Raw genomic sequence first — 14364 nt, 5'->3', positions numbered from 1 at the left:
GTTTTCTGTTTTGGATCCATCTGTGTAGGCATTTGCGGGAATCATGAGAGGTTGACTGGTAGAGACAGTGATGTGCATGCCAATTCCTTTGCGACCAGGATGTAAGTGAGTAGCTGTGCTGAGTCGTTTATACGTAGCAGGGCTGTAGGTGATACCGTGGAAATTGGCATCCTTGCGTAGTTGTAGAATTCTTGTAAATGCGCTCTCTTGCTCCGCTTGCAGTTGTAGAGGTGGAATGCCTGCCAAGGCAAGAGCAGCATTTGTGGCTGTAGTGCGGTAGCCCTTGCACATCATGAGAGCGAAGGGACTTTGTATAATCTGAAGTTGCTTTTGATTGCGTCCTTGCATGGTTGTGGACCAGATGGCTGCAGCGTAAAGCACGATGCGTTCGACTACTATTTGATAAAAGATTTTGGTAATGTACGGGTTTTGTCCCCAGTTGGTTGATTGAAACTGCCTTGATTTGAGAGCTATTGCATTTGTTTTGCTGCGTAGATGTTGGGGATGGGGAATTCAAGTTAAACCACGGTCCCAGATGACGCCGAGATATTTGAGGGTGTCATTGAATTTGAGATTACGGCCTTGAAGTCTGACGCAGGGCCCGGGGAGTGGAGTTGGTGCCGGGCTTTCGTATTGCTACAGCTGTGGCCTTTTCTGCAGAGGTGGTAAGTTTGATGGCTTGGCAGAGAGAACTGATGATTTCTGTGCTCCTTTGTTCAATTTCATGTCTTGTTTTCCCTTTAACCAGGAATGCAAAGTCGTCGGCGTATGGGATCAGTTGGGTGTGTTGTGGCCAGTTAGTTGATAGTGATAGTGATAGTGACGGCGGACGTGGCCACCACTTCTTTACTATTAAGTTAATTAGCATATAGGACCACGTCCGACCTTATACAGAGTAAAGCCAGAGAGGCCACATGGGAGGCTTGCACAGGGCGCCTAAACACAACGCCTGGACCATCCGATTGGCAGTTCCGCGTACCAAATGCCACCGGGTTGACGTCCAAAGTGCCCGGCTCCAATGATTTTGAATCTTCAAGAATAGCATTGTACATGGCTAAACAAGGGCAGATATACATTAGTAGTTATTTACATGCTTCTGTTAATACATATTTGCTGACATGCAATCCAGCACTGTTACATACATATACTTTCTAAATACCTACATGACATTACCTTAATTTGCTTTGGAATAATAAGACAGAGCTAGTATATACACTTAGCACAATAAAAATAAAAATAAAATAATAATAATAATAATAATAATAATAATAATAATAATAATAATAATAATAATAATAATAATAATAATAATAATAATAATAATAATAATAATAACATACATTAGGACACGCTTGCCCTTACTATATACACACATCGCAGACATACCTAGATTACTTATGCTTGAATGATACTGATTTACAATGAAATTAGCTGACATACTGACCAGTTATATTTACACATGGCATAAGTCTGGACCCATGTCCATTAGCTTGTCAACTATATGAGTAATTTTGTTGGTCTGGTGTCGCTGCTTGACCATAAATCTGTTAAATGCCTCCCTGTTCGTCTGCGGGAACGGAATGTGCAATCCCTCCGTGAGAGGACATTCATGAACGTAGTGTTCTGCTGTGCCCAGATCGCCGCAGCAGCACTGATCCGAATTGGATATTCCAAATCTCTCAAAATATACTGGAAAGGGCCCATGCCCTGTGATGTAGTACACCATTTGTGGCCGTGCAACCAGTAGTTCCCTATCTACTTTAGGCAGAAATGTATGCGCTCGGCGGCCTGGGTCTTCGTTGTCCCACGCAGCCTGCCAGAGTGCTAGAGCTGTGGCAGATTCCGTTTTAAATGAGAAACCGGCCATGGGATTTGTACTGGGACTGCTTTCGACGTTATGGGCTGCTTCTTTTGCAAGCCGATCTGCAGTCTCATTACCATGATTCCCGATATGGGCTTTCGTCCATTCTAGATTAATTTTTAATTCTTTATGAGCACGGAGGTATTCCTGAATAGCTGCTATTATTGGAGAACTGTGGGTGGGGTTAAGGATGGCGTATAACGTAGACAGGTTGTCTGTTATTATCTAACTATTGTATAGCCTCTGCTGAATTATCGCTTGCAGTGCATAGCTTATAGCTGTGGCCTCGCTTTGGAAGACACTATTGTGCGCTTCCAAATGCCCCTTCCATTGGCTTACTATTCTACCCTCTTTAAGTGCTGCATATGCACAGCCCACACTGTCGTCTATTTTAGATCCATCCGTATAATAGGTAACATCTATGTTCGTGGATCTTGTGGTCTGCTTTAGGTTGACATTAACACCGCGTCCTTGCAAAGACGGGTGTGGTGTGTGCTGTGATGACTGCTCTTTCGAGGTTATCTGCAGTAAACAGCTCTTCCCCAAATTGCGTTGTTTGGCCGAGTTGCTTGACTATCTGGTACGTAGCTTCCTTCTCGACACTAATGGACAAGGGTAGTATGCCAGCCAGGACTGCCAGTGCATTGGTCGGGGAAGTTCTTAATGCTCTCGTGATATTTAATAAAAACGGCCGTTGGATGCTTTGCAATACTTTACTTTTCTACCCTGCATCGGTAAGGCCCAGACAGCTGCTCCATATGTCACGATCTTCTCAGTGACGGTGTTATAGAGGATCTTGAGGATATGGGGGTTGAGACCCCAGCGATATCCTTTCATCATCTTAAGCTGCTGAGCGATGCTTGCTGTGCGCTCTTTTAGAGAGAGCACATGCGCTATTCAATTCAGTTTCTCATCAAATATTATTCCCAAGTATTTAAGTTCTCACTTGATTGAAAGTCGATTCCCATTGAGCGTGATGCGTGGTTGTCGCGTTAGGGAGCCTCCCTTTTTTGGAATCAAAAAAACTTGGGATTTTTCTTCGGCAATCTTCAATTTCAGCGTTGCACCAGTTAGCTGATAGAATGCTGTTAAAGATAAGGTTCTACAGAACAGCCTCGAACATGAGCCTTGAGGGCAATCTCTCTCTTGTGCCTTTACTGTAGTGCCGCTATTATGTGGAACGATGAGGAATCTGTCTTGGAGGTAGCTGCAGAAAGTAAGGTAGATATTCTGTGGACAACGTGCGGTCCTGAGAGCTTGTTTGATCGCTGGCCACCAGAGCGTGTCAAATGCGCTCTGGCGGTCCAGAGAGATGAAAGCCGTGTGGAGATGATGCATCCTGTTGTGATGGATGACTTGGCGAATTTCATTGAGTGCATGAAGAGTTAATAGGCCAGGACGGAATCCATATTGTTTATTGTTTATGATGTTCTGTACTTGGAGGTGGTGACTGAGCTGTTGTACAAGAAGGTTTTCGTAAATTTTGCCAATCGCGGGGAGGAGGCAGATGGGACAGAGAGAGCTAGGATTTGAAGGGTTGAGCTAGGGAAGAAGGTTGGATGAGATCTGTGAGCAATTCTAAGGATATTATAGTCTAGGCCATCTGGTCCTGGTGCTTTCTTTCTAGGGAGGACTCGGAAAATGTGTGCTATTTCTTGTAGTCCAAATTCAATGTCGTCAGCGGAAGACGGAGTTGTTGTATCTTCTCGGATTCTTCTCTGATGAGGAGTGTCTGACAGTGGGTCGTTTGTCAGAAAAATGGTGTCCAGTATGATGGCAGCCGTGTCTACGCTGAAATTTGCTCTTGGATTTGTGGGAGTTTGATGTCGGTGTGCGTCTGGATCTGCAGATGGCTGTTGAAGGTACACCTGGTGGGGCCGGAAGACTCGATTTGTCGAAATCTTGTGGAGGATTCCGTGAGGATCTTTGTTAGCGGAGCAGACGTTTCTCCAGGTTTTTGTTTTGGCCTTGAGGATCATTCTTTTGTAGTCGGCGCTCCTTCCTATAGATGTTTAGATAGTGGTATTTAACATTTAAAAGCACCTGTCAATAGCTACTGCTTTTAAATAATTTAGTTCTTCATCAAGAGATAGTTTGGAGGAACAAACTTTAAAAGCGCGAAAAACATACTTTCAATTTTTCTGCAGCCAAAATTATTCAAAAAACATCTTCCATTGGTGAACTGGATTTTTAGAGGCATTTCACATTCAAAAAATCTTTCTGCTGTAGTTAACGACCCCAATTCCAACCCATCTGTGTCTTCAGCCTTTAAAGAAATTATGTTTTAGTTCTGGTTTCATCAACAGATGGCGCCAGTACCTTGACGCTTGTGCGTTCTTTCTTATCTTTTCTCATCTAATCACTATATCTTATCTCGTTCATTTGTGCTTTTGCAGTTGAGGATGATGGTTCGGTAAAACTATCGAAACTAGTCCTGTGAAAATTTTAAAATATAACACTAATTTTTGTTGTTCGACTTCTAAATTAGTCATTCTATTATTTCAAATGCAAAAGCTATTCTTTGAGAGGATATCGATCATTTGCATGAGAAATGTATATATATACGTTTTGTGTATTTAAGGCAAAGCGTTCCTGAATAATAAGGAAAACTCTCAGTGTTCTCGGCATTGCTTTCATAAACTGCAAAGAAATGTATATGTATTGTGACTTATCTCACTTGTCTGACAGTAACAACAGAACAAACCTATAAAATTCATCGTGGCAAGGCGTACAAGGCTGCGCCTGTCGTCTGCAAGTCTTGAGCACCATACATGTGACAGTTCGAATTTGCTCAGTTCCATCCCCAATTTTGATAGAGAGCACCCCGGTGGGGACAGGTTCGAGGGATTCCCACCTTCTTTCCCTTCCACTAACCTCTCGAGAGGACTTCGGTTCGCCGCATACTTAGAGTGCCCCTATGCCACACAAATACTATACATTTACAATTATCCAGCTTTCTCCGAGATTCGAACCCGGGCCCTTCGGTACGGCAGTCAGAGTTGCTAACCATTATTCCGGTTGTGCAGCGAAAGAAAATATTCGTAGTTTATTTTACTGATACCTTTGTTTTAGATAACGTGTGTAGAGTTTAGTGTGCTTAGCAATTATCCAAAGTGCCTAAACCCTTAATAGACGTTAAGTGAATTATCTCTAAGTTTTAAGTAAAAACTGAAACTTCAGAACGGTATAAAAGACCCATTTTTTAAAACTAAATAAGAACAGTAGGCACACTTTTTGCTTGCAACTCAGCCAATCACTTGCAGCCAGGTAACATACGTTAACAAAGAGTATCTAAGTTAAATTCATATAAACTAATGCCGAATCAATCAATTAAACGTGAAGTTGGCTCAAAACTTACCTGGCATGGAATTCAACTGTCGACAATTATAATGCAGGACCAAAGACAAGAAGTTTTTTCTAAGATATCAACTTAGTAACGCGGCTACGAGAGGCAGAACACGCTGTCTTACAATTTAAAAAAATCTCCCTCGCGAACTAGATTTGCATTATGGCGGGAAAACGGAAAGTGAGAAGTGACAGTACAAATCCAAAATATAACACAACCGGTTAATTAACGCAAAGCACTTCACATGAGACGCACCAATTAATGGATACTGGACAATTAGGATCTTATTATGATTTCAGAATTCAAATAAAATTTGAATGTATTTTCGCATAAGCTTGTAAAAGCTGATATTATTAAAAATTTAAAACTCAAATGCTATCAATTTAAATTCGTCTTTGTTTAGTATTTGCGTATTTAAAAATTAAAAAAAATTCATAATACCAGTAGTGATTCCAATGCACCTAAAACGCAGTCTACATCTTTATATGTAAAATTTGCAAATTCATACTGCAATTAACTACCTAACGTTTAACGTTAAGTCAAATTGGATGCGTTTATTTAAAAAATAATCATCTCCTTAATTAAATTTATCTTTCTCCTAACAACTCTCAGACGAAAAAGAAAATTTTAAGCCTGAGAAAGATATCAAGCAGACGAAAGGATTAAGCAGGAAAGCACTAAGCTTAATTAGTCTCAAGTTCCTCTATTCCACTTTCGCAAATTGCGTAAAACTCTTTATTTTTTCTGTTAGAAAAGCTCAAAAAAAGCTATAAAGCTTTCTTAACTCTGCTATGAGATCTGCGTATAATCTATAGATATAAAGAAGAATATCTGCTTGTGTGTTTGTTTGTTCGCGATTAACACGGTCACTACTATATAGTTATCGTCACCTAACTTTGTACGATTCCTTTTCTAGATCCTGACTCGTTCGCTTCAAAACGTTCACTTCAAAAAAAAAAAAAAAAAAAAAAAAAAAAAGAGAGATATTAATTAAAAACTCTAAAAAGCGCTAATTTTTGCTCTCATTTTTCCGAGTGGCAACAGTCTCGCATTTCGAGAAGTGTTGCCACTGCTCGCTTTCACATCGTACAGTTTGTTACTAAAAAAATTCTAAGTTTTGCAAGGAAATAAAAATAACATTGCCTGCCAAACATTAAATATATTATTCCCAATTCAAAAGTTTCGTGAGAAGCCATTTCGACTATTGCCATCTTCGTTCGACTTTAATCAGTTGTGATATTAATTAAAAACTCTGCCCAAAAAGCCCCAAAAGAAAGTTATTCCTGCAGTGCTATTAGTTTCGAAACGGCATTTTGCATCGGATCGCTTTAAATATCCGAATCACTTTTCAAATTCTTTGCACCAAATATTATTGCCCTGTGTTACATTTAAAGAAACTAAATAACGAAGAATCTACATGAATGTGTGCATGTTTCTCGCACTCTAAAGAAACAATTGTGCCTAGAGCCATGAAATTTTGAATAACGTAGTCCTCCACCCGAATATAAGCACCTGGAAGCTCGAATTGGGAATTAAGAATTTGTTTTCTTTTCTGTTTAATATTTTGTATAACTTTAAAGAATTTTTTATTAACAAACTCAAAGATTTCAAAGCGCGCAATGGCAACACTGCACGGAAAAACATTTTTATCTCCAGCACGCGAGATTGCCTATTAGAAATTCTAAAGATATGTTGTTTTTAAATATTTTTAGCCAAAAGGAACATTAGCTCAAATGCTCTTGAATTACCACCAAATGTGTAATTTGTGTGTAAATGAAAAAACACCCCTTCGGGCGTAATATAAAATCTGGAAGCTTTCAAATTTTTCTTGCATTATTATTTTTATCTTACATTTAGACGATTTTTAACAACTGCTTGAAACAACGAAAGAATTATTTTTCATTGTTTAAACATTAGTTAGTTTTTTCCTAACTTAAAAACAGTAGAAAAGTCTTAAGAAAGGTATTGCTTTAAATTATCTTCCAAGAAAATGCTTAAGGCATTACAGGTTGATTTGGAAGAAGAATTTCGTTATAATTAAGCATGGCCTCAACAAGTAAACAAAAAAGCTTGGATCTTTGAGTAAAATATAAATGCTATCTGTTTAATATTTTTAAGCTATATATTTTTGAAACATCGCCGGTAGGAAGTTTTACACATGTAACTAAATGAATTTTTATGTATGATGTGGATATTTTCATAAATTCTGTAAAGAGTAAACATCAAATAACCTGGCGTAGGTAATCTGATATATCTTTCACTGATATTTCTATCGTTAGATGGTGCTACAAGCAATTCATTTAGCAATATATGGAAAGTTTCGACAGCTGCTTGTTTTTTTTTTTTTTTTTTTCATTTGTATTTAGTTTTTTTGTTTAAAACTTCACGTTTACACATCATTTGCTATTTTTAATTTTATTTACTTATTATGTACTGCATTTGATAAATGTGTTTGATAAGGGAAGATGAAAATATGAGGCTTTAACAATCCACTAAAAATGGGTTTGAATAAAATTTTGACCAGATGCTATAAAACAAAATTCTCTCAAAGAAGACGGAAATACTAATGATATATTTAGAATACTTCGCAGCTGATAAATGTATTTGATGAGGGAAGATGAAAACATGAGGCTTTAACAATCCACCAAAAAATGGATTCGGAGGAAATTACAGCCAAATAATATAAATCAAAATTCTCTCAAAGAAGACAAAAATACTAATGATCCATTGACAGCTTCTTTAAATTATGGATAACGATTTAAAAGTCTTCTTTCGCACAATCTATCAGTCTGACTTTCATAAAATGAAATTATTGAATAAACTAAAAGTGATAAAAGTGGCAACGTTAAGTGATGTTGCCAGAATTAAAAATGTGTTAAGTACGAGCAAAACAAAAGAATTAAATAATACAAAAATGATTATTCAACTATAGATATTAACCATGCGTAACAAAAGATAATTCAATCAAAGAATCAATGTTTTTTTTTCGACATTTTACATATCAACCCGATAATGGAGCATGGCTAAAGCCCAGGATGTTTCGATTGTTGGACTTCTGTTGCACTGTAAATTGTTATCATAATTATCATTTTAAGTTACTTAAATCAACAACAAAAAAATAGAAATACGTGGTAAAATTAACAACAGTCTTCGTTGTACTTGAACTAGGAAGCACGTTATGTATTAATTAATCTAGTATTAACAACAGTCTTCGTTGTACTTGATCTAGGAAGCACGTTATGTATTAATTAATCTAGTATTAGTATGTATCCGTGGATAGCTGAAGTTCTGGATAATTGGTATTCTAGTGCATCGCCTTCAATGACTCCAGAAAGTATCCCTTGTTTAATATAAACATTAATCAGTCATTCTTATTGTCTGTTGATAACTGGTATTGAAATACGTCATCTTCTCTCTTCCAGAAATTATCCCTTGTTTAATATAAACATTAGTTAATCATTCTTACTGGCAATTGAATTACTGCTGATTAAACGGATAGCTAGAAATCAGACTTGTACAGCAATCAATTTCCAATACCAAAGAAGTATCATGATAAATGCAGATGAGTTGCAAATAAATCAGTTCACGTTTAAATACTAACATCCCGTGAAATTAGCTATCTATCTTCTTTGTTGTATCAACTGACAACAGTTTGGAAAGCCAGGGAAGTTAACGAGAAAGAGCGTTGACTTAAACTTCTCGCGCTCTGAAGCCTCCTCCCCCCGTTTCTAAAATTCTCTTACTTGCCAAGACAGATTGGCTTTTTTTTTTAAGGATGAAGTCCTTAGGAGAACTCGTTAAAAAGAAAATATTTCACACTGCTTTTTCTCTTCGGAATCTAAATGAAAGCCTGTTGTTGAACTTTTGCGGAATGAAATGCAAACAAGCAAGCCGTTCCTACTCATAAAACATGCTGTCTCTCTAAGAAAACGGACGAGATGCAAAATAAATATTTGCTTTGCCAGCATTAGCGAAGAAAATGGCGCAAAATCATGGTGGAACGGAGACCTCTGGTAGAATAAATCTCCAGCTTTTTGGATTGAACTTGTTGTTGTTATAGCTGCATTACTGCCACAAACTAAGACAGTATAAGATACATGAATAAATCTGAATCAAATGTAATTCAGAAAATACATCGTAACTTTAAAAAAATTCAGGAGTTGAGGCTATTCTTAATATAGTGAAATTGACTTTTAATTTTTTCTTGCCCCATGTTATTAAACGTTTTGTATATAATTCTTTTTTTACTTCCTTATACAAAGTAAAAAGACAGTATTGCGATTTTTTTAAAAATTTGGGTATCGTATTTCAACGAAAATATCCATTTTGACCGCTATCGAATTCAACTTAACGATGATTTTGCGTAACATCTGTGCGTAAGGACATCTATTTTTTCTGAAGCCAGTGGAGATCAAAATTGGTTAGGAAACAAATGTTTTCAGTTTCATTTACTTTTGGCATTTTGAGTTGGTTCACTATAAACGGCGTTTTACTTTTCAAATTGTTGCCACTAAATATTAGAGCCCTGCATTATATTCAACGAAATTAAATAATGAAGAATCTACATGAATATATGTATATGTTTCTCGCACTGTGAAAACACAAGGGTACTTAGGGACGTACTAGGACGTACGTACTTAGGACATCAAATTTTGAATAAGGTAGTCCTCCACTCGAATATTGGCATCTGGAAGCACAAATTTGGAATATGCTTCATTATCGATTTAATATTTTGTAAAACTTTAACGAATTTTGATTAACAAACTCAACGATTTCAAAGCGAGCAGTGGCAACACTATACGAAAAAACATTTATATCTCCAGCGCGCGAGGCTGTGTATCGGAAATTCTAAAGATATACTCTTTTTCAATTGTTTTGTGATACTGCTGTTGAATTGAATTGTATGGTTTTAGTGCGAAGAACATGACATTTAATAAATAAAGGTAGCACACAAAACGATAAAAAAAAAAAAAAAAAAAAAAAAAAAACGCTTTGGGCGTAATACAAAATCTGAAGGCTTTCAGATTTTATTTTTTGTTTGAAATTTAATCTTCTCATTTTAAACAAATATGCTTTGTTTTGCTTCTTCCTCTTGCTCGAAAGTCACAGTAAAACTCATTAAGTCATACCTTGGACCTATACATCGGGGTCTGCAAGTATGGTCGCTTTAGACATTATGGCTATCGGTAATATTCAGTGTCAGTATTTATAAATGCTCTTATAAATATTTACCACCTTTAGAAGTAGTCATCATGAGACATTTCCATTGTATTTATTACCGAAATGTGTGCTGTCTTGCTGTAATCATTTAAGTAAGCGTAAGTTACTTAAAATTACGTTGTGGCTTTGAGAGAATCATTATGATTGTGATTACGATAAAAATGAAGATGAATTAGTTTCAGTTTCAGTTGCATAACCCGACAACTGTTGTAGTCTTCGGATTTTTCACAACTTTTAGAATGCTATATTTCTTTGAGTAATTTGTTTTTAGATAAGTAAGTATTCTTCGTAAAAATATGATCTTTCAAAAATTTTTACAGTACGCTGTTTTACAGTACTTCAGATACCAACTGCTTGAGTCGTAAAATATATCAGACAACTTATCATCCCATTGTAAATTCTAAGTACAATAACACGAACTCAGATGAAGGTTTAACTAAATAAGTTTACTAATACGTCAGTTTAATTGTTACACAAAACTGATTACAGTAATAGAAAATCAAATCTCCGCAATTCATGGAAAATTTAAAACCAATGCTCAAGTGAAATTAAAACGTTAAATACAAAGATTACATCCTTAAATAAGATTCGGCTCAGTCCTCAATATTTTCACGAAGTGTATCCTGCTAACGAAGCTAAACCCGGTGAAACAATTCAGTCGAAGTAGTTGAATGACTGGTCAGCGAAGACTACCAAACTTAAGAAGTGCTATCTAACGAATCAAAAGGGCTATCTTAGGAACTGAAGAGCTTTGCGTTTTAATTAGCATCTTGGTAGGATATGATGGAAGTAGAAGAGAAAGTGAAGGAAAACTAATAATATGATTGAGTTAACTAACGTAAAACCCTACAAGTTTTGCCCTACGGATATATATATATATATATATGATGTAACAGCTTTTGTCCAGAATAAATAGAATGTTGAAGAATCATAAATGTAGTCGTAGCTTAATTATCAGACGATAAGTTTAAAAAACAGAAACCATTTATTATTGGTCAGGAGAAATAGCAGTTACAAAATCAGATATCCGGAGTAAATAAAAAAGAACTACTAATAATATTTTGTATGAAGGTTTACTGCATCGTGACATTTAAGAAAAAGCCCCGATATTCTTTTGCGAGTCTTTTTATAGCCTCTGGAAAGGCGGAGCTTCCAAGAAATGACGTCAGCCTCGTCAGCCAATCCAGTTCGCATTAAATATTTCCAGAACATTCTAAAACTGTATGTGTAGAAAAAGGCGTGAAAAACAACTTGACTAAGGGGCTGTGTTTTCAATTCCACGTACTTTCAAATAAGAGAACGTCGCCATTAAAAATGAAAAGAACATACAGCTAGAATTTTAAGTGTATTCTTGACTATAAAAATTTTATTATTATATATATATATATATTCTACAATATTTTCAAAAAATAACCCATTTATAATTCTTCGAATGACTTGATTTTAATTCGTAAAGTTTTGTGTTTATCAATTCATTAAATGAAAATTAATTAACTTATGATCAGAAAAGATGTCTTATTTCTAAAAGTTATTGAGCAGCCCTCGCTGACTCTTATTTTACCTCAGTAATATTTAAGCCCATCTCTTATACTACTAGGATCGGCTTTAGACCCTTTGTTATCCGTATTTGTTCACGTGATTAGAGGGCTTGAGCCAAAGCTCTCTGTAGGATTTTGCCGTATGAATGAATTAGTTTTCTATATGCTTGTATTCCGCAAGCAGCGGTGACTTTCTTTGTAATACACAAGCTTATGTAGCTTTCTAAATTGAATTTATAACAAAAGATTTATTTTAAACCCTCTTCTGATTTCTTCAGCTCTGAAATGATTTGATGAAATCTGAAGTCCCGCCCACCTTTTTCCAGTTTCTTCCTGTGTTAAGTGAGTTTTCCAGATAGTCCTAAGTGGTTGACTACGCTCGATTTCGTAATGCTGGGTCCAGGTTTGTGTCCCTGAAAATGCATGGATGTATAGTGTCTGAAAAGCGTGGAGGCACTTAAAGTAATGACGAGCTGATGGTAATCTCAAGTGAGTTAATGGTAGAAAAGAGGAATGCCAGATTCAAGGGTTCAAGCCCCGGAAATCCCCGTCCAAATTGAACCGTAAGTGCGGTAGGACTATATCCATATTCCCACTGTTAAAGTTTGGACGCCTAAGCCTACTTCTTCCTGTGTTAAATGAATGCATATAAGTTTCCGAAATATTATAAATAGGTAGATACTCCTAGCGTGTTTTATTGCAACCAAAAGGTACACTACGATCATCTCTAACCTACGCGCCTTCTGAAGCCAGCATGGTATATTATTAATTACCGATTAGATGTCCTTCGCATTAGAAAAGAGCCGTATATAAGGAAATGTATCACAATCGTTTCTCAATTAACCGGAGAGCACAGATTAATCTGACACTTTTAAGAAAACAATTTTGTTTATTGAAGAGCAATGAGAAATTTATTGTCGAACAACATCAGCGTAAAGCAAATTTGTCTAATTGGGCAATTAATAAAAGAGTAAAAAAATCTGAGAGGCTTATGATTTTAAAAATCGCCTAAAACGTATTTAAAGCGTATTACAGTTTACCAGTCCAGATTATGGATACAGGTGGCCAGGTGACATAGCAAATATTAGATGAATATGCGTTTAGACTAACATGAGAACATTATATATCTTCTGTATTTAAAGAGTGAGAGTATGTAACGTAATTCTGTAAAAATATTTAATGTTTTTAATAAGATATGTCATGAATTAAATGCACTTTTATTTAGATCAATCCGATTCAAAGTAAAAAAAAATAATGTTCATAAGAATTAAATTTATTAATTACTAAAAGATAGATTAAATATGAAAGAATAATATCTGACGTTTTCCGAATGCAACAGACTCGAATGAAAAAATGAAAAATTACTAGATTTCGTCTCTTAAGCTACACAGTTTGATTCCGTGTAAAAAGACATAAATTATTTAAACAAAACATAACTTTCTTTTATGTTTAATACTGCTTTGATGGGGCAGTTTGGAGATGCCGTTGGCTACTCCGTACAAAATAAGTGCTTAAAACTTCAAAGTCACGTGCGAAGCAAAGTGGAGTACCTGGCAATGCCCTACTCTGTAGAATGTTCGGTCTCACCAACAGACGAGCAGTAAAATCGCTGAACAGTGGTAGTTCGATCCGGGGTTCGAATCCTGAGCAACGTGCTGGGTGCATTGCAATTTCGTCGTTTTCCCCACGTGTAACGCTTTATAAGCTAATTCCCTTAGAAAGTCCTCCAAGAAGGCATTCCTCCCCATAGGCAGATGGCCCTCGTGTATTTTGCCGTTACTAAATAAACCAAATAATGCAACAAAAAGAGCGCATGCGAAAATGGTGACTTTGTCTTGTCTAAATAAAGAATTGTTAATATGATTGGTTGCCTGAGGATCGTTATGCGCATGGCAGATTTTACAGCAGTTTCCTCCATCGCTGGCAAACTCCGCAAGCGAATATTTTAAAATTAAATTTAAGGCATAAAATAGCACAATTTCTTTATAAAAGTTGTTGGAATACAACAAAAAGAACGCATGCGACAATTGCGACGTTTCTTGTCTAAAGGATTGTTAACAAGCATGGCTGCCTGAACATCGTTATGCACATGGCTATCGGAGTTTGGCACATTTAAAAATTTGGAGACTTCTACCCAGATGGTTGCGATAACATATAAGCACCCATTTTTCTTTCACTTATAATCTGATTTATTCATCTTTTTTGTGTTTTTTAACTAACCTTGGAAGAACTGATTTTTTTTGTTAACTGTTTTCAGTGTTACCCACTTGATAGCCATTTGACTACATATCTTATAAAAAGTGTGATGAGTTTCTTTTCTTAAATTCATTCAAATGAATTTATTTTCATGGAAATGATGGTACGTTATTTTGAATAAATTCATTTTCAAATTTCATCTC

General features: G+C 36.2%; 2 long non-coding RNA genes across 6 annotated transcripts in view; one reads left to right on the top strand and one right to left on the bottom strand.

Moving 5' to 3' along the window:
- Positions 1–14364, bottom strand: part of LOC118204223 (uncharacterized) — a 382418-nt gene that overhangs the window by 87753 nt on the left and 280301 nt on the right. The gene's annotated exons all lie outside the window — the stretch shown is intronic.
- LOC118191378 (uncharacterized) overlaps positions 1–14364 on the top strand; it is a 338644-nt gene that overhangs the window by 133634 nt on the left and 190646 nt on the right. The window lies entirely within an intron of this gene.

The sequence above is a fragment of the Stegodyphus dumicola genome, chromosome 8, assembly GCF_044657685.1.
Source record: "Stegodyphus dumicola isolate Sdum_Otavi_A_Nest chromosome 8, ASM4465768v1".
Lineage (NCBI taxonomy): Eukaryota > Metazoa > Arthropoda > Arachnida > Araneae > Eresidae > Stegodyphus > Stegodyphus dumicola.
Note: the sequence above shows the minus strand (reverse complement) of the source record. Positions and strands in the feature narration are given on the sequence as shown.